An 18,354-nucleotide genomic window follows, 5' to 3' on the forward strand; every position below is an offset into this window, starting at 1 on the left:
ACAAAAAAACATTATTAGGCTATATTCTTTTATGATAGGCAACGTGAGATAAACTCGAGACGAGGCTTGTGAAAGATAATATAAGTTACTTAATACACGATTGTGATAGAGAATAAGAAGCTGACGTCTGATTTCTTCAAGCGGTCATATTTTACCATGTTTACTATGGTAACATGTTTAGCGTGCATATCTTTTTCATCGCTTATAAATATTTCTGCATTGTATGGTGATTATCCACATTGGATCAAGTTATTTCAAACACTCGCTGCTGACTGAAAGAGAGTTTTGAGCTCAACTTATTTTTTAAAAAAAAGTGTTTAATGCTGGTGTTAAAGCTGTTATCTTTCTGAAATGATCCTCGGCGCAGACTCGCTATTTTTATAAAAGCTCCCGAACAAAAATCATTATTATATTTTGATGATATGCAACGTGGAGCTAAACTCTTGAAACGAGACGACAGATAAAATGTTACTTAATAAATACACAATTGTGATAGAGAATAAGAAGCTGACGTCTGATTTCTCCAAGCGGTCATATTTAACATGTTTACTGTGTAACGTTAATGTTTAGCGTGCATAGTCTTTTACATCACTTATAAATATTTCTGCCTTGTTTAGTGATTATAATCCACATCGGATCAAGTTATTTCAAACACTTGCTGCTAACTAAGAGTGAGTTTTGAGCTCAACTTATTTTAAAACGTCTTTAATGCTGGTGTTTAAGCTGTTATCTTTCTGAAATGATCCGCGCTGACGCTCTCTAGACACGGAGAAACTCCGCCTTTGTTCCTAACCCCTCCTCTAGCCCCAGCTGGCCCGCTTTGGCCCAAGGTTTTCGTCGGGCCCAAAAACCCTGGCCGTTGGCCCCGAGGAAGCCCCGGCGAGGCACGATCAAGCCCTGGAAGTGACAGTGGAAACGCGACTGGCCCTGGCACGCACTAGCACGCCGGTCTTAGCTCGGTAGTGGAAACACGGCTATTCTGACCAATTTGTTACACTTGAACTTGAAGATGACCAAGCACTCTGGCCAAAACATCTCACTGACAAAGAACGCTGCTTAATAGTGCAGAGAGGCCCTGTTCAGAGCAAGGATAGAATTTATCCTTTTTATTTTTCTTCTTTTTTTCTTACAGATACAACTCCAGATGTCTATACATCATTGCTGTGTGAAGACTGCTGAAGAGAAGTAACAAGTAGGGCTTTTTTTTTTTAAATAAGGATTGACAAAAGGAGGGAAACAAGAGATGTAGAGGGCCCCATGTCTGTGTTTGCCTTGGGCCCCAAAATGTCTAAATCCGCCCCTGGTGATACAACACTCTCTAGTGACTCAAAATATTCAGAGGAGGATGTAGGAGATGAAATGGATGATTTATCTCAGAGTACTGAAGATAGTGAGAGAGAGGAACAGTGGTCTGAGATGGAAAGAGAAAGTGATTTGTACACTGTTGAACAAATTTATAGTTTTCTTGATGAAACAAAAGGGAAAGCAGGAGTAGAAATTGGTGACTTTTTTCCTGATCTTGAGAAAAATGAGTAATTGTACTGAGCTCTCTGAACAGAAAAGGTTTCGGATTAAGAAACACATCACATCTGCTAGACAAAAAATTTAAACGTTTGGAAAGGAGCAATTAACGAAGGGGAAAGTTAAAGACTCATGATGGGTTTTAATTTTTCTTTATTGCTTTCTTTCCTCTCTCTTTCTGATGGAGATCTTACGAGTAGGATCACTAAATGTGGGATATGAAAAAACGTGTATTTCTTTCTGAGATTATTAATTTGAACGAGTTAAATGTTATCTTCTTGCAAGAAACTCCCAGTAACTTAGACAATGAAGTTGAAGGGAGAACACTTTCTTAGTCATGGGAATAATCTAAGTACAGGGCTGGGAATTTATTTTGCTCCTTCTCTCAATTTCAATATTTTGTGGAAAAATGAATTGGGACCTGGAAGACTCTTGATTGTTAGAGCTGAAATACATAATATGAATTTTTGTCACGGTTTTACGCTGCCTGAAGGAATACGGAGTCGAGGATAAACGGAATAAGGTTTTTAATATAAACAACACAGGGGATATCCAACATGGAGCACAGAGGTAGACACACGTAAGTAGCAAGTGATGAATGAGCACAAGTGAGGACAAGTGAGCACAAGTGAGCAGACCCGACAACACAGAACTGAAGGGACACGGCTTATGAACAACAGATAATTGGGGAAACACAGGTGGATGGAATCATTAAATTAACAGGGACATGGAACACATGAGGAAGATAATGGACACACCTGGGAACTAATCAAACACGGAAAGACAGAAACTGGGTCACGGGCAAAAACACACTAAATGAGTCCAGGTGTGTGACAGTACTCCCCCCTCCCGGTAGGTGCGTCCTCGCACCGTAGAAACAACAGGGGGAGGCGTGGGTGGGAACTTGGGAGGAGGTTCCGGTGGAGGACGGACTCCCAGGAGGGGGCCAGCAGACAGGGACCACAGAAGGAGGAGCCAGGGAGGAGACGGAGGAAGGAGCCAGGGAGGAGACAGGAGCAGGAGGAGCCAGATGGTCCACCAGAGACCAGCCAGGACTGAGATCCAAGGTGGAGTCGACGGCGGGAGGAGCCATGGTGAAGGAAGGGTCGACGACACCAGGGGGCCGACAGGCGGAGACTGCACCGGTGGGTGAGGAGCCCAAGATGGAGCAGCACAGCCGCAGAGCCAGGGTGACGACGAGGATCCGGAGGGCCTAGGTGGAGCTGAAGGCTCAGGCGACCAAGGCGGAGGCAGGGTCCTGGCAGACCGATGTGGAGCCGGAGCGACCGAGGATGGAGGTGGAACCGGAGGGAAGGAGGAGCCTGACAGAGCCGGAGGGATGGAGTGACGAGGTGGAACCAGAGGAGTGGAGTCCCGAGGCGGCGGATGGTCGACGACTGACCAAGGTGGAGCCGGAGGGACGAGGGAGCCCGGTGGAGCAGGTGGGATGACAGGCCACGGTGGAGACGAGGGAGCTAAGAGCCAAGGCGGAGCCGCTGGGTCGAAGGACCGAGGAGGAGTCCAGGGCTCGGAGGCTGGAGGCGGAGACAGGGCCTTAACACGCCAAGGCGGAGCTGGAGACTGGCAGTCCAGCGGCGAACCACCGCGCCCCGATGGCGCGGACTGAGGGTGAGCTGCGGGACTGGCTGGCACCAGCAGGGATGACGAGGAACTGGCTGGTCTAGGAGGAGGAGAGAGGAGAAGGATGGGAGGAAGGACAGGAGGATCAGGACTGGACGGAACCAGCGAAAGAGGAGTAGAGGGACCAGCAGGTTTGGGAGGAGGCGGGAGAGGGAGGCTGGGAGGGAATACAGGAAACACAGAAGATTCAGAGCTGGGCGGAACCAGCGGAGACACAGAAAATTCAGAGCTGGGCGGAACCAGCGGAGACACAGAAGATTCAGAGCTGGGCGGAACCAGCGGAGACACAGAAGATTCAGAGCTGGGCGGAACCAGCGGAGACACAGAAGATTCAGAGCTGGGCGGAACCAGCGGAGACACAGAAGATTCAGAGCTGGGTGGAACCAGCGGAGACACAGAAGATTCAGAGCTGGGCGGAACCAGCGGGGAGACAGAAGATTCAGAGCTGGGCGGAACCAGCGGAGACACAGAAGATTCAGAGCTGGGCGGAACCAGCGGAGACACAGAAAATTCAGGGCTGGGCGGAACCAGCGGAGACACAGAAGATTCAGAGCTGGGCGGAACCAGCGGAGACACAGAAGATTCAGAGCTGGGTGGAACCAGCGGAGACACAGAAGATTCAGAGCTGGGCGGAACCAGCGGAGACACAGAAGATTCAGAGCTGGGCGGAACCAGCGGAGACACAGAAGATTCAGAGCTGGGCGGAACCAGCGGAGACACAGAAAATTCAGAGCTGGGCGGAACCAGCGGAGAAACAGAAAACTCAGGGCTGGGCGGAACCAGCGGAGAAACAGAAGATTCAGAGCTGGGCGGAGCCAGCGGAGATACAGGAAACTCAGGGCTGGGCGGAACCAGCGGAGAAACAGAAAACTCAGGGCTGGGCGTAACCAGCGGAGAAACAGAAAACTCAGGGCTGGGCGTAACCAGCGGAGAAACAGAAAACTCAGGGCTGGGCGGAACCAGCGGGGAAACAGGAAAATTAGGGATTACCTCCGTAGACCAGTCCATCAGATCCAGAACTTGCTCCATATGACTTTCAGAGACTGCATATAGCTCACCCTCAGTCGCAGGAGTGTGGGCAGGGCTTTCCTCCACGCCCTCGATCTCCACGAGGACTCCCACGATGCACAGTGTTGCCGGCTCACACACCTGGTCAGTCGCGCTCTCGAGATCCGGCTCCCTGTCAGTGGATGGCTCGGACTCTGCGGCTGCGGTGGGCTCTGGCTCCGTGCGGCGTGATGGTGGCTGGCTGGTCTCTGGGTCGGGAGTGGGGCTGGCGAGGTCCTCTATGGGGCAGACGGTGAGAGGTGACCCATTTCTCGCCAGAGTCCACTCCACGAATGCGGCGAAATCCTCTCGAGGACCATCTTCGGACGACAACGCTCTGCATTTGGAGTTCAGGCTGGTGTTGTAGAAGGTGCAGAGCGCGCCGTCCGGGTAGCTGGTGGCATTAGCTAATAGGAAAAACTGTCTGGTATGGTCCTCGAGAGAACGTCCTTCCTGCTTCAGCAGGAGGATGAGGAATTCGGGACGATAGAGGGGATCCATAGACACTAAGAAAAGAAAAGACTGTGAAAAAACAAAAGCAAAACGGAGGGAAGAACACGCAGTTTTCTATATTCTCTTTTGGGGTCGGGTCTTCTGTCACGGTTTTACGCTGCCTGAAGGAATACGGAGTCGAGGATAAACGGAATAAGGTTTTTAATATAAACAACACAGGGGATATCCAACATGGAGCACAGAGGTAGACACACGTAAGTAGCAAGTGATGAATGAGCACAAGTGAGCACAAGTGAGCAGACCCGACAACACAGAACTGAAGGGACACGGCTTATGAACAACAGATAATTGGGGAAACACAGGTGGATGGAATCATTAAATTAACAGGGACATGGAACACATGAGGAAGATAATGGACACACCTGGGAACTAATCAAACACGGAAAGACAGAAACTGGGTCACGGGCAAAAAACACACTAAATGAGTCCAGGTGTGTGACAATTTTACTTTTGTGAACATTTATGCTCCAAATTTAGTCATTGAGAGAATAAGGCTCTTTTCTAAGTTAGAACAGTTTTTAAAACGACAACATGATGGAGATTTTGTTGTTTTCGGTGGAGACTGGAACTGCACTTTAGATTTCGTTTTCGATAGGAATGGGGAAGAACCACATCAAATGTCAGACACTTGTCTTGCTAGATTGGTAAATAATTTTCACTTATCACATGTATGGAGAGAAAACAATCCTTTAGTTAAACAGTACTCTTGGGTGAGTTTTAGTAATGACACACTTTCTGCTCGTTTAGACAGGTTTTATCTATCTCATAATATGAGGAACAGGAGCCTGAATTCAACGATTACTCCTGTCTCTTCTTCAGAACACAAACTAATCACAGTTGAATGTAGTCTCATAACAAAAACCTATAAGAGTTCTTATTGGCATTTTAATGTTAAATTGTTGGAAGACACATTCTTTTGTGAAAATTTTCAGAATTGTTGGGAAGTTTGGAAGACCGAGAAAGGAAGATATGATAATATTATTCAGTGGTGGGAGATTGGGGAAGTGTTTATTAAGGAGTATTGCCAACAATATTCTTCTCACTCTACCCTGTTTTTGAAGAAAACATTAGAGAGTTTGGAGAAAGAACTTAAGATTATTGAAGGGAATATGATTGTAAACACTTCTCCTAAATTGAAGGATATGTGGACTGAAAAGAAAAACTGTTTGAAATCAATCCTTGATGAAAAAGTCAAAGGAGAACTTATAAAAAATAGTTTTTTAACAAAAAGAGACATAGATGCTCCTACATCCTTCTTTTTTGATTTAGAACGGAAGACTAAACATGGAAAAAAGAAGTTGTTTTTAAAAGATAAGGATGGACACCTTGTTTCAGACACGGAAAGGATGCGTAGGCACCAGGCATGCAGTGGATTTTTATACTGAATTATATTCTGCTGAGTCCTTAAAGGAACAATGTAGACATCAACTTTTACAAGATCTTCCTGAGCTATCTATAGAAAAAAAAAACAACTTTTGGAAGCACAACTTACTTTTAATGAACTGACCTCAGCAGTAATGGATCTCTCATCAGGACGGGCACCAGGGATTGATGGACTTCCTGCCGAATTTTATGAATGTTTTTGGATTATTATTGGTCCTGATTTTTTTGAAGTTGCTCAGAAATGTCTAAGTGAAGGATGTTTAACAAGAAGTTGTCAGCGTGCTATTTTAACATTGCTTCCAAAGAAGGGAGATTTGACGCTACTAAAAAATTGGAGACCTGTAGCTATCCTATGTTCAGAATATAAAATTCTCTCTAAGTGTGTTGCTAAAAGGTTAAATGATGTACTGCATGAAATGATTCACAAGGATCAGTCATATTGTGTAAGGGGCAGATCTATTGCAGATCATTTACATTTGATGCGGCATCTGTCAATCAATCAATCACCTTTATTTATATAGTGCTTTAAACAAAATACATTGCGTCAAAGCACTGAACAACATTCATTTGGAAAACAGTGTCTCAATAATGCAAAATGATAGTTAAAGGCAGTTCATCATTGAATTCAGTGATGTCATCTCTGTTCAGTTAAATAGTGTCTGTGCATTTATTTGCAATCAAGTCAACGATATCGCTGTAGATGAAGTGACCCCAACTAAGCAAGCCAGAGGCGACAGCGGCAAGGAACCGAAACTCCATCGGTGACAGAATGGAGAAAAAAACCTTGGGAGAAACCAGGCTCAGTTGGGGGGCCAGTTCTCCTCTGACCAGACGAAACCAGTAGTTCAATTCCAGGCTGCAGCAAAGTCAGATTGTGCAGAAGAATCATCTGTTTCCTGTGGTCTTGTCCTGGTGGTCCTCTGAGACAAGGTCTTTACAGGGGATCTGTATCTGGGGCTCTAGTTGTCCTGGTCTCCGCTGTCTTTCAGGGCAGTAGAGGTCCTTTCTAGGTGCTGATCCACCATCTGGTCTGGATACGTACTGGATCCGGGTGACTGCAGTGACCCTCTGATCTGGACACAGACTGGTGGCCACGGTGACCTCGGAATAAGAGAGAAACAGACAAATATTAGCGTAGATGCCATTCTTCTAATGATGTAGAAAGTACAGTGTTATGCGAAGTGTTTCCGGTTCCGGTTTACCTAATTAATGCAGCCTAAAAATCCTTTAACGGATTTTGATATTAAAAGCATATTAGTATGTTATGTGTATGCCAGGTTAAAGAGATGGGTCTTTAATCTAGATTTAAACTGCAAGAGTGTGTCTGCCTCCCGAACAATGTTAGGTAGGTTATTCCAGAGTTTAGGCGCCAAATAGGAAAAGGATCTGCCGCCCGCAGTTGATTTTGATATTCTAGGTTTTATCAAATTGCCTGAGTTTTGAGAACGTAGCGGACGTAGAGGAGTATAATGTAAAAGGAGATTATTCAAATACTGAGGTGCTAAACCATTCAGGGCTTTATAAGTAATAAGCAATATTTTAAAATCTATACGATGTTTGATAGGGAGCCAGTGCAGTGTGGACAGGACCGGGCTAATATGGTCATACTTCCTGGTTCTAGTAAGAACTCTTGCTGCTGCATTTTGGACTAGCTGTAGTTTGTTTACCAAGCGTGCAGAACAACCACCCAATAAAGCATTACAATAGTCTAACCTTGAAGTCATAAATGCATGGATTAACATTTCTGCATTTGACATTGAGAGCATAGGCCGTAATTTAGATATATTTTTGAGATGGAAAAATGCAGTTTTACAAATGCTAGAAACGTGGCTTTCTAAGGAAAGATTGTGATCAAGTAGCACACCTAGGTTCCTAACTGATGACGAAGAATTGACAGAGCAACCATCAAGTCTTAGACAGTGTTCTAGGTTATTACAAGCAGAGTTTTTAGGCCCTATGATTAACACCTCTGTTTTTTTCTGAATTTAGCAGTAAGAAATTACTTGTCATCCAATTTTTTATATCGACTATGCATTCCATTAGTTTTTCAAATTGGTGTGTTTCACCGGGCTGCGAGGAAATATAGAGCTGCGTATCATCAGCATAACAGTGAAAGCTAACACCATGTTTCCTGATGATATCTCCCAAGGGTAACATATAAAGCGTGAAGATTAGCAGCCCTAGTACTGAGCCTTGAGGTACTCCATACTGCACTTGTGATCGATATGATACATCTTCATTCACTGCTACGAACTGATGGCGGTCATATAAGTACGATTTAAACCATGCTAATGCACTTCCACTGATGCCAACAAAGTGTTCAAGTCTATGCAAAAGAATGCTGTGGTCAATTGTGTCAAACGCAGCACTAAGATCCAATAAAACTAATAGAGAGATACACCCACGATCAGATGATAAGAGCAGATCATTTGTAACTCTAAGGAGAGCAGTCTCAGTACTATGATACGGTCTAAATCCTGACTGGAAATCCTCACATATACCATTTTTCTCTAAGAAGGAATATAATTGTGAGGATACCACCTTTTCTAGTATCTTGGACAGAAAAGGGAGATTCGAGATTGGTCTATAATTAACAAGTTCTCTGGGGTCAAGTTGTGGTTTTTTTTATGAGAGGCTTAATAACAGCCAGTTTGAAGGTTTTGGGGACATATCCTAATGACAATGAGGAATTAATAATAGTCAGAAGAGGACCTATGACTTCTGGAAGCACCTCTTTTAGGAGCTTAGATGGTATAGGGTCTAACATACATCTTGTTGGTTTAGATGATTTAACAAGTTTATACAATTCTTCCTCTCCTATAGTAGAGAATGAGTGGAGCTGTTCCTCAGGGGGTCTATAGTGCACTGTCTGATGTGATACTGTAGCTGACGGCTGAATGGTTGCAATTTTATCTCTAATAGTATCGATTTTAGAAGTAAAGTAGTTCATAAAGTCATTACTGTTGTGGTGTTGGGAAATGTCAACACTTGTTGAGGCTTTATTTTTCGTTAATTTAGCCACTGTATTGAATAAATACCTGGGGTTATGTTTGTTTTCTTCTAAAAGAGAAGAAATGTAATCAGATCTAGCAGTTTTTAATGCTTTTCAATAGGATATGCTACTTTCCCGCCAAGCAATACGAAATACCTCTAGTTTTGTTTTCCTCCAGCTGCGCTCCATTTTTCGGGCTGCTCTCTTTAGGGTGCGAGTATGCTCATTATACCATGGTGTCAAACTGTTTTCCTTAACCTTCCTTAAGCGTAAAGGAGCAACTGTATTTAACGTGCTAGAAAAGAGAGAGTCAATAGTTTCTGTTACATCATCAAGTTGTTCTGAGGTTTTGGATATGCTAAGGAATTCGGATACATCAGGAAGATAACTTAAAAAGCTGTCTTTTGTGGTAGAAGTGATGGTTCTTCGATACTTGTAACAAGAAGTAGAATTTACAATTTTGGCTATATGAAGTTTACACAGAACTAAATAATGATCTGAGATATCATCACTTGGCTGAATAATTTCAACACTATCAACATCAATTCCATGTGACAGTATTAAATCTAGAGTATGATTTCGACAATGAGTAGGTCCTGAAACATGCTGTCTAACACCAATAGAGTTCAGAATGCCTATAAATGCTGATCCCAATGCATCTTTTTCATTATCGACATGGATATTAAAATCACCAACTATTAAAACTTTATCTGCAGCCAGAACTAACTCGGATGTAAAATCACCAAACTCTTTAATAAAGTCTGTATGGTGCCCTGGTGGCCTGTATACAGTAGCCAGTACAAACATAACAGGGGATTTATCATTAACATTGGTTTCTCTGGATAATGTTATATGAAGCGCCATTACTTCAAACGAGTTATACTTGAAGCCTGCCCTCTGAGAAATCCTGTAAACGTTGTCATAAATTGAAGCAACTCCTCCCCCTTTGCCTTTTAGACGCGGCTCGTGTTTATAACAGTAATCTTGGGGGGTGGACTCATTTAAAATAATGTAATCATCAGGTTTTAGCCAGGTTTCTGTCAAACAGAGCACATCTATATTATGATCAGTTATCATATTATTTACAAAAAGTGTTTTCGTAGAAATGGATCTGATATTCAATAAGCCAATCTTTATCATTTGTTTATCCATATTGCATTTGTTTTTTATTTGTTGAACCTCAATTAAATTGTTAACCTTAACTTGGTTTGGACGTTTTTTTGTATTTTCTAGTTCGGGGAACAGACACAGTCTCTATAGTGTGATATCTAGGTGAAAGAGTCTCTATGTGCTGAGAATTAACTGACCTCTGTGACGGGAGGCAGCTAGCAGACGGTCGGTTTAGCCAGTCTGTCTGCTTCCTGACCTGGGCCCCAGTTAGTCAAGTATAAACACTAAGACTATGTGCCATATTTCTAGACAGAAGAGTGGCGCCACCCCAGGAGGGATGAAGACCATCTCTTTTAAACAGGTCACGTCTGCCCCAAAAGCTCGTCCAATTGTCTATATAACCTATGTTATTCTGTGGGCACCACTTAGACATCCAGCCATTGAGTGATGACAATCTGCTATGCATCTCATCACCACGGTAAGCAGGGAGGGGACCAGAGCATATTACAGTGTCTGACATCGTGCTTGCAAGTTCACACACCTCTTTAAAGTTATTTTTAGTGATCTCCGACTGGCGAAGTCGAACATCATTAGCGCCGGCATGAATAACAATCTTACTGTATTTACGTTTAGCATTAGCCAGCACTTTTAAATTTGCCAAGATGTCAGGCGCTCTGGCTCCCGGTAAACATTTGACTATGGTGGCTGGTGTCTCTATATTCACGTTCCGTACAATAGAATCGCCAATAACTAGAGCACTTTCATCAGGTTTCTCAGTGGGTGCATCACTGAGTGGGGAGAACCTGTTTAATGTTTTGATCGGAACAGAAGAGCGGTGTTTGGACCCACGACTACGCTGCCTCACCGTCACCCAGTTGCCCTGCTGCAGGGGCTCTGCTGGAACCGGACAATGTACAGGAATCCCTGAGCTAGACGCATCCAAAGCCGTATCTAGAGCCCTAACATTCTTACTGTCCTCAATTAAAGTTTGGATGCGTGTCTCTAATTCTGAAATCTTCTCTGTCAGCCTAACTGTTTCCCTGCATTTATCACATGTGAATCTCTCATCAGCGACAGAGATAGATAAACTGTACATGTGGCAAGAAGTGCAAATAACAATTGTAGGAGAAGCCATTAGTCACCGTGCTTGATGAAATATTCTTACTGCGGTTGTTTGATGAACTTGTGGAAAACATCCACCCTCCTTATCCCGTTGTGCCACTTGTGCCGCTTTTTGACATGGGTTTAACGACTTATAAAATTATATAATACACTTTTATATTAATGTATTGATTGCAATTTGTTTATGTTTTTAATAAAAAACAAACTATCTACAATGAACAGAGAGAGAGCGAATTAGATACAAAATATGCTGGGGAGGCAACGTAAAAAAGGGCACCAAGCTTCTCGTCAGAGAACTTGAAGTTTTGCTGGACCTTGCCACCGGGTCAGATATCACACCCCTGTGGTCCACTATAACCTGCACGTTATTGCCGCGTATCCCTTTCGTGATATGTACGCCTGATCAATCACTGATGGATTGGCGATAGGGATGAGTGTGCCATCCACGAGGATGTAATCCCCGGCATGGCGCAGAAGGGACTTGGTGACAGTGTGGACGCACCTCCACACCTAGGTCTTGATTAGGCCGTATCCCTCTCCCACGACCTTGATGAATCTCTCTGTAGCAAAAAAAATAAATAAATAAAAATAAAAATAAAAGTAGCGCTGGGCTTCAGGGCTTAAAGCAGAATTCCGCCGCGTTATCCTGACAAGCGCAGGTCTGGGAAGGTCCAGCAGCTACATAATGAGTTGTCTTGGGAGGCGATTTTTTTTTTAATATAGCCACGTCAGGCAAAATGTGAAAAGGGCTTAAGTTTTGCCGAATAAAAATATTGACATGGACTCTGTCCGGCTCCGTCTTTGATTCAATACAAGGACACGTTGGATCGCTGCTATGGTCGCTTACTGGACACCACCATGCTTACCCATTTATAGATCTTAGCCATTTAGAGCCAAATTGTTTGCCAGATTTTAATTATCAAAAAATTGATTGCCAATTCGCTTTAATTACATTACGAAAAAGCCTAATTACCATATTAGTTCTGATCACACAGATCTAGTCAACTTCATAAATATGCCTGTATCCATTGCGAACATAATTTATTATGAATCTTAAAAATAACAGAAAATCATTGTTGAGCCACAACATTGACAACATACCATAGTTTGACTTGTACTGCGCTGCGCTGGTTTCTAAAGACTGCTGTACAGAGTCTTGAGCTCAAACAACCTTACGAAAGTGTGACTTACAGAAGATATACTTACGAACGTGTCGGGAATCGTGCCATAAGGTAGAGTTGGGTCCGAGTCCACCTTTGTCGAGTACGAGTCAAGACCAAGTCCACAAACATCGAGTCCAAGTCCGAGTCCGAGTCCAAAAGGGGCCGAGTTGGACTCAAGTCCGAGTTCTTAAAGGCCGAGTCCGAGTCGAGTCCGCCCGAGTCCAGAAAGTAATTAAATTAAAAAAGATTATAAATTGGTATTGTACATTTTTACATTCTATTAATATTTTAACCTTTCAACCCATTAAACCAATGGCAATATAAAAATGTAATAAAAAAAATACCACTGTTACATCTAGTCATTGCCATTTAACATTTTTATTTTATGTCAACAGAGTTTCCTATCAAAAAAGGTTTCAAAGGTTTTATTGTATTACAAGTGCATGAAAATACAAATGAACCTATTTTATTATTGTATCACACTATATTGTCCTCCAGTTAAAGATGACATTTCAGTTATTTAATGCCTCTCCCCCACATTTGACAGAGGTAAAGTGCAGCCAAAGAGGAGATCCTTAATGATGACATTATGAATTTCTTGTTGTCTTGGAGAACTTGCATCATAAAGTTGCATTGCTTGTTTGGTCAGTTCTGGTCTTGCAAATCCTGCAATGCTGAGCTGTGCAGCATCTGTTGGTTGCTGCTGATGTCTCTGGTAGTCGGTTGCATCGGTTTTCGGATCACCAGTACACTGAACCGAAAACCGTTTCTTTCGGAGGCGTCCGATTTGAGAACCGATGAACTGATGATACTGCGCATGCGTGTAATTTTTCAAGTATTTTGTTAAACATCGGAAAGTGTGATAAAACTATTAAAAAAAAATGTGTATATATATATATATATATATATATATATATATATATATATACGTTTTTTTTTTTTTTTTTTTTTTTTAAGATAGGGGCTACATGTTTCTAATCTGTATATTGTAGATTATGTATGGGCCAAAGGGGTTTTTTAGGGAAGTTGGACAATAATTAAGACTCTAAAGACTCCATGTTTAATATGGATAAGGGATGATTTATGAAATATCTGTACTGTATTTATAGTTAATGATGACAGATTCACAAACTGAGTTTGTAGTAAACAGAACATGAACACGAGTAGCCTAGAGCAGGGGTTCCCAAACTTTTTAGCCCGCGACCCCATGATAAATGCGCTGCTGCCCCGCGACCCCCCCCCCCCCAAAAAAACACCTCTTGTCGCGTGAAATGTACAGCAAATCGATTTTATGACCAGTCTCAAAGCACACGAAGTTATATTTTATTGTTCTGCGTGCAAAATCAGTGTTACAAGTCTGCATGAGCTGCTCGATATCCACCTGTTCTCTCTCGGAAAGTAACTGTGCAGCTATGTTGGGTTGAACTCGTTTATTATTCTGCCATCAGGAACCAGTCGAGTAAGTCTGAGCTGCTCACACGCGTGCTCACACCCGCACGCACGCACGCACGCACGCACACACACACACACACACACACACACACACACACACACACACACACACACACACACACACACACTCATGTTAATCCGCTAGATGTGTCACTTTATGCTTTCCATGGTGACGCGTCATTGCTTGTCACGTGACATACCGCAGCAACAACAGAGCTGAATGAATGATCTGCTTTTGTCATTTTTCCTTTTTTATTCAAAATATTAACAAATTTGTTAGATATGGCATGAAATAGCTGATATTCCGATTGTCAAATATATGCAAGTGGAAGTGTTTTGTTGTTTAAACACCTTTATAACGATCGCGTTAGTTGAGCTGTATGCGCGATGGGCGCCGCCATCTTAGTTTGTGCCGCAGACGCAGTTCAGAGAATCAGATCTGTTGGATTTACAACACGTGAATTCATCCACTTCTCCCGAAATACATAAAAGTAAGTGGCTGGTGGACTGGGAGAATAATGGAGTAAACTTTAAAGTTACTTACACAATGTGTATCTGATATGAATAAAATGTGTCTAATTATAATGAAAAAGATTATTATTGCCTCTTCCTTTGACATCAGTGTGTATTTTACAAACTCTAAATGTAATGTTTTTTCTAGTACTTATATGTCTGAAACCTAAAATAAACATTATGTGGTTGAAAACACTGAAAAGTTGTGATGACAGCTCTGAGCGCACTTGTCTCTGGCTCAGCGCCAGCCAACTTGCGAGAGCACATTTGAATTTCACGTCATGCACTGACTGGTGTGGTCGTAACAGTTACACTCCAGGGACTATCCTAGACTGACCACACCGGTGTGATCGTACGTGCGATGCGAAAGAGTTAAATTAATTGAAACAAAAATATATAAAGCCTATATCGAAATCATCTCGCGACCCCTGCGCCGGGGGTGGGTCGCGACCCCTACTTTGGGAACCACTGGCCTAGAGCAGCTGATGATACTGAACTGCGCAGCATGTGCCGGTGTCCTGACATTTTATCCTACCCTGTCAGATTTTCCTACCCGGGTTTTGAGCGATTCTCGTTCTCGAGTCAAGAACCGGTTGTATCAGTTTTCAGATCATCGGTAAACTGAACCGAAAACCGTTTCTTTCGGACGCGTCCGATTCGAGAACCGAGGAGCTGATGATACTGCGCATTCGTGATTCAGCATGAAGCCGACTGACTCACAGTGCGTCTGAACCGAACTGATTCTTTTGGTGATTGATTCTGAACTGATTTTGTGCTAATGTAATGAGTGCGGGTTAAACCGAGGGCTTGAATGAAGAGCAATCTGACGAAACCTAAGTTCATTTAATAACAAATACATCGCAATGGATTATGTATCCGGTGAACTGTTTTTTTTTCAACCGGTTTATTGAATCAAACCGTCCGAAAGAAACGGTTCGCGGAAAAGAATCGAACTTCCCATCACTAATCCACATTGATATCCAGTGAGTGGTGCGTGTGTTTCGTCTGCAAGCAGGAGACTTCTGCCTGCCGGTGTGGTGCAGTAAAATGACAGAAGGGGAGACATTCATTAATTTATCACTTCAATTTTATGCTGGTTTTATTGTTACACATGACGTGGACTCGACTGTACTCTGAATATTTTCCGAGTCCAAAATGTTCAAGTCCGGGTCAAGTCCGAGTACAAATTCACCCGAGTGCGTGACAAGTCCGAGTTCATTCAAAATTGGACTCGAGTCCGGACTCGAGTCCGAGTCCAAGTTCGAGTACCCCAACTCTACCATAAGGTTAAGAGAGAAGTTAAGGAATAGGTTAAGAACTGCTTAGCGATAAGAACGTTTTGGGGAACCGGGCCCTGACTTTTGAACGAATTGCATGAATGAACGCTAGAAGTGTCTAACTCATTAAAACAGTGAAACGCTGCCACCTACTGGCGGTTTCAATACTTCATTTCTTTCTTTTGATAATCTCTACTATGTTAGAATTTTATGAATGATGATTATACACAAATGTCATAATGTTATGAGGTGTATAATCTCTTAACATGTTTTTATAACAGATTCGAGGTAAATGTAGCAGCAGGGTAGAAAAGTCAGCAGAGAGAGAGGATGAGCAGGTGATCAGGTAAAGAAGATGCCATTAATCAATAAAATACAATAGGAAACAGTATAGAAAAACAGCAGCTTTGTAAAGTTAGGTTTTACATTCCTGCCTTTCTCCATCACAGTGAGGAACAGGGAGAAGACAACAGACAGCAGCTCTTTCAGACAAACGGGTAAGAAAACAGAGACATGTTCAAAAATGTTTGATCATCAGATTATTATACATCTTTAAAAGTATGCTGTAATTTTTATGAGTTTTGTTTAATGAGGATTACTTGGTCAATTAAAATAGAATTTTAAATAGAGAATTTTAAATAGATATTAAGAACAGATTGTATACAGCGCGGTTTAATAATATGTTCGTTTTTGGTGTTTTAGTTGTATGTCTTAGTGGTTTTGTTCTTATATCAGATGATTCAGATCCAATGTGAAAGTAGCAGCAGATGAAACCAATCAAAAGAAGGACAGGAAGAACATCTGATCAGGTAATGACACACAAACACTAATGAAAAGTTCATTCAGTCAATAAAACTGGCTAAAACTGTAATATGTGTACATCACAGTGAGGGACAGGGTGAGGACAATAGTCAAACAGCAGTTTCAGATGAGCAGGTAAGAATAAAACATTTCTGATAGGGAACAGTTTTTGATATGACAAACTAAATGTACAATTTTCTTTACTGTACACAATATACTAGGGAGCTATTTGGTGTGTAACAGTGTTGTAATGTCCGTTTCAGAATGAACCTAATGTTAGAGACAAACTGAGCACAGAAAACAGAGACAGAGAAGATTCAGAAATCATCACTTGCTTAAATCCTGCACATCCTGATCCCAAGTTTATAAAAGTACAGACGAGAGCAAACTATGTGCTACACTTTCAGCAAAAATGGTTTCAGATGTTCCCATGAATGCATTACAGTACCACATTAAAAGGGGTTTTATGCTTTTATTGTGCAAAAATCCTCTCAAAGAAGACAATGCTTGTCTCTAAGATGGACCCTGTCTTTGTGAGTACTGGTTTTAGAAACTGGAAAAAGGCAGTTGAAAAGTTTACAGCCCATGCTAAAAGCCAATCCCACTGCCATGCGACAACTGTGTATGCTCAGGAAACTGCCATTCCTTGTGTTCAGTCTGTCTTGAAAGACAAAAGAGATGAAGATGCCTTTCAAAGTCTTTTTGAGCAAGCAAATGTGATTGTGGATTCTCTAAATCTAGAGTCTATCAAAGTTCCAGAACCAAGGCGACTTCCTAAGCGTTTTAGCACAGATGCAAGCACATACAAGCCAAAAACTGCAACAGAGTATTACAGAGTTGAGTTTTATCAGGTGCTTGATGTGGTTTTCATCAGGAAGATCTGCTGACCTTACAGAAACTAGAGGACACTCTGCTCACTGGACAAACTGATTCAGTGTGTTGTGAGTATCCTGAGATCAGTTCAGTTACCAATGTTTAGGCATAACTACCAATTTGGATCCAGTTTGGAGGCAGCAAACATTCTTAAAGGTTTGTCAGTGGAAGTCCGTGGCCTTTTCAGTGAAGTGGAAACTCTGGTCAGGTTGCTTCTGGTTGTGTGTCAGGAATCAGGACAGCATTTAGTAAAATTGAAAATCAATTGGGAAATCTTTAGGATAAGCAATGCACATGGATTATATAAAACTATACTGTCAGTACATCATAGTGAAATGAAATTGTTAATGAAAAGTCTATTCAGTGACTAACATGGAGTGTCCAAATATATTCACAGTTACAATTTAAATAAAATAATAGTGATAATATATACTGATTTTAATGTGAGCACATATGAATTTACTGGTAATAGTTAATCAGCACATCTCTAAAGAAAGAAATCACTAGATTAGATCTCATTTCTGAAAACTAGATAATTGTATGATCAGCAGATGTCTATTATTTCAGAGTTCTTTTGTTTTGTTCATGTCATACAGCTGCTTATTACAAGAGCAGTTTCTTGTAGGCTACGCTACATGTTCAGATTAATAGTCTATATATTGTTAATATGTTTATACATTTGCCTATTTGAAAATGTTTTGAATCTGGTCTACCCAGACACATTTTAATGTTCAAGTGTTATGTCTATTAAAATAAGTCTGTCACTATATAGTAGTCTACTTTTCATGTGTTGATATCTACAGAACTGAAGCCTTATGATCACAGTCGTAAAAGCTAATGCTTCGAAATTATGTTTAAAGTTTTCAAGTCCATCATTATTAATTTTCATAGTCATCATAGTCAATTTTATGATAAAATACAAACAATAAACGTCTTTTTTTACACT

The 18,354-nt window shown here is 41.9% G+C and overlaps 1 long non-coding RNA gene across 1 annotated transcript; it reads left to right on the forward strand.

The window, feature by feature from the left end:
• The first annotated feature begins 908 nt into the window (after positions 1-908).
• LOC113099679 (uncharacterized) lies at positions 909-17,644 on the forward strand. The gene is made up of 6 exons (XR_003289498.1): positions 909-1,192; positions 16,016-16,080; positions 16,184-16,231; positions 16,470-16,543; positions 16,622-16,670; positions 16,799-17,644. It is a non-coding gene; the product is annotated as an uncharacterized LOC113099679 (long non-coding RNA).
• The last annotated feature ends 710 nt before the right edge of the window (positions 17,645-18,354 follow it).

Source organism: Carassius auratus, unplaced genomic scaffold (assembly GCF_003368295.1).
Source record: "Carassius auratus strain Wakin unplaced genomic scaffold, ASM336829v1 scaf_tig00217011, whole genome shotgun sequence".
NCBI classification, from domain to species: Eukaryota; Metazoa; Chordata; class Actinopteri; order Cypriniformes; family Cyprinidae; genus Carassius; species Carassius auratus.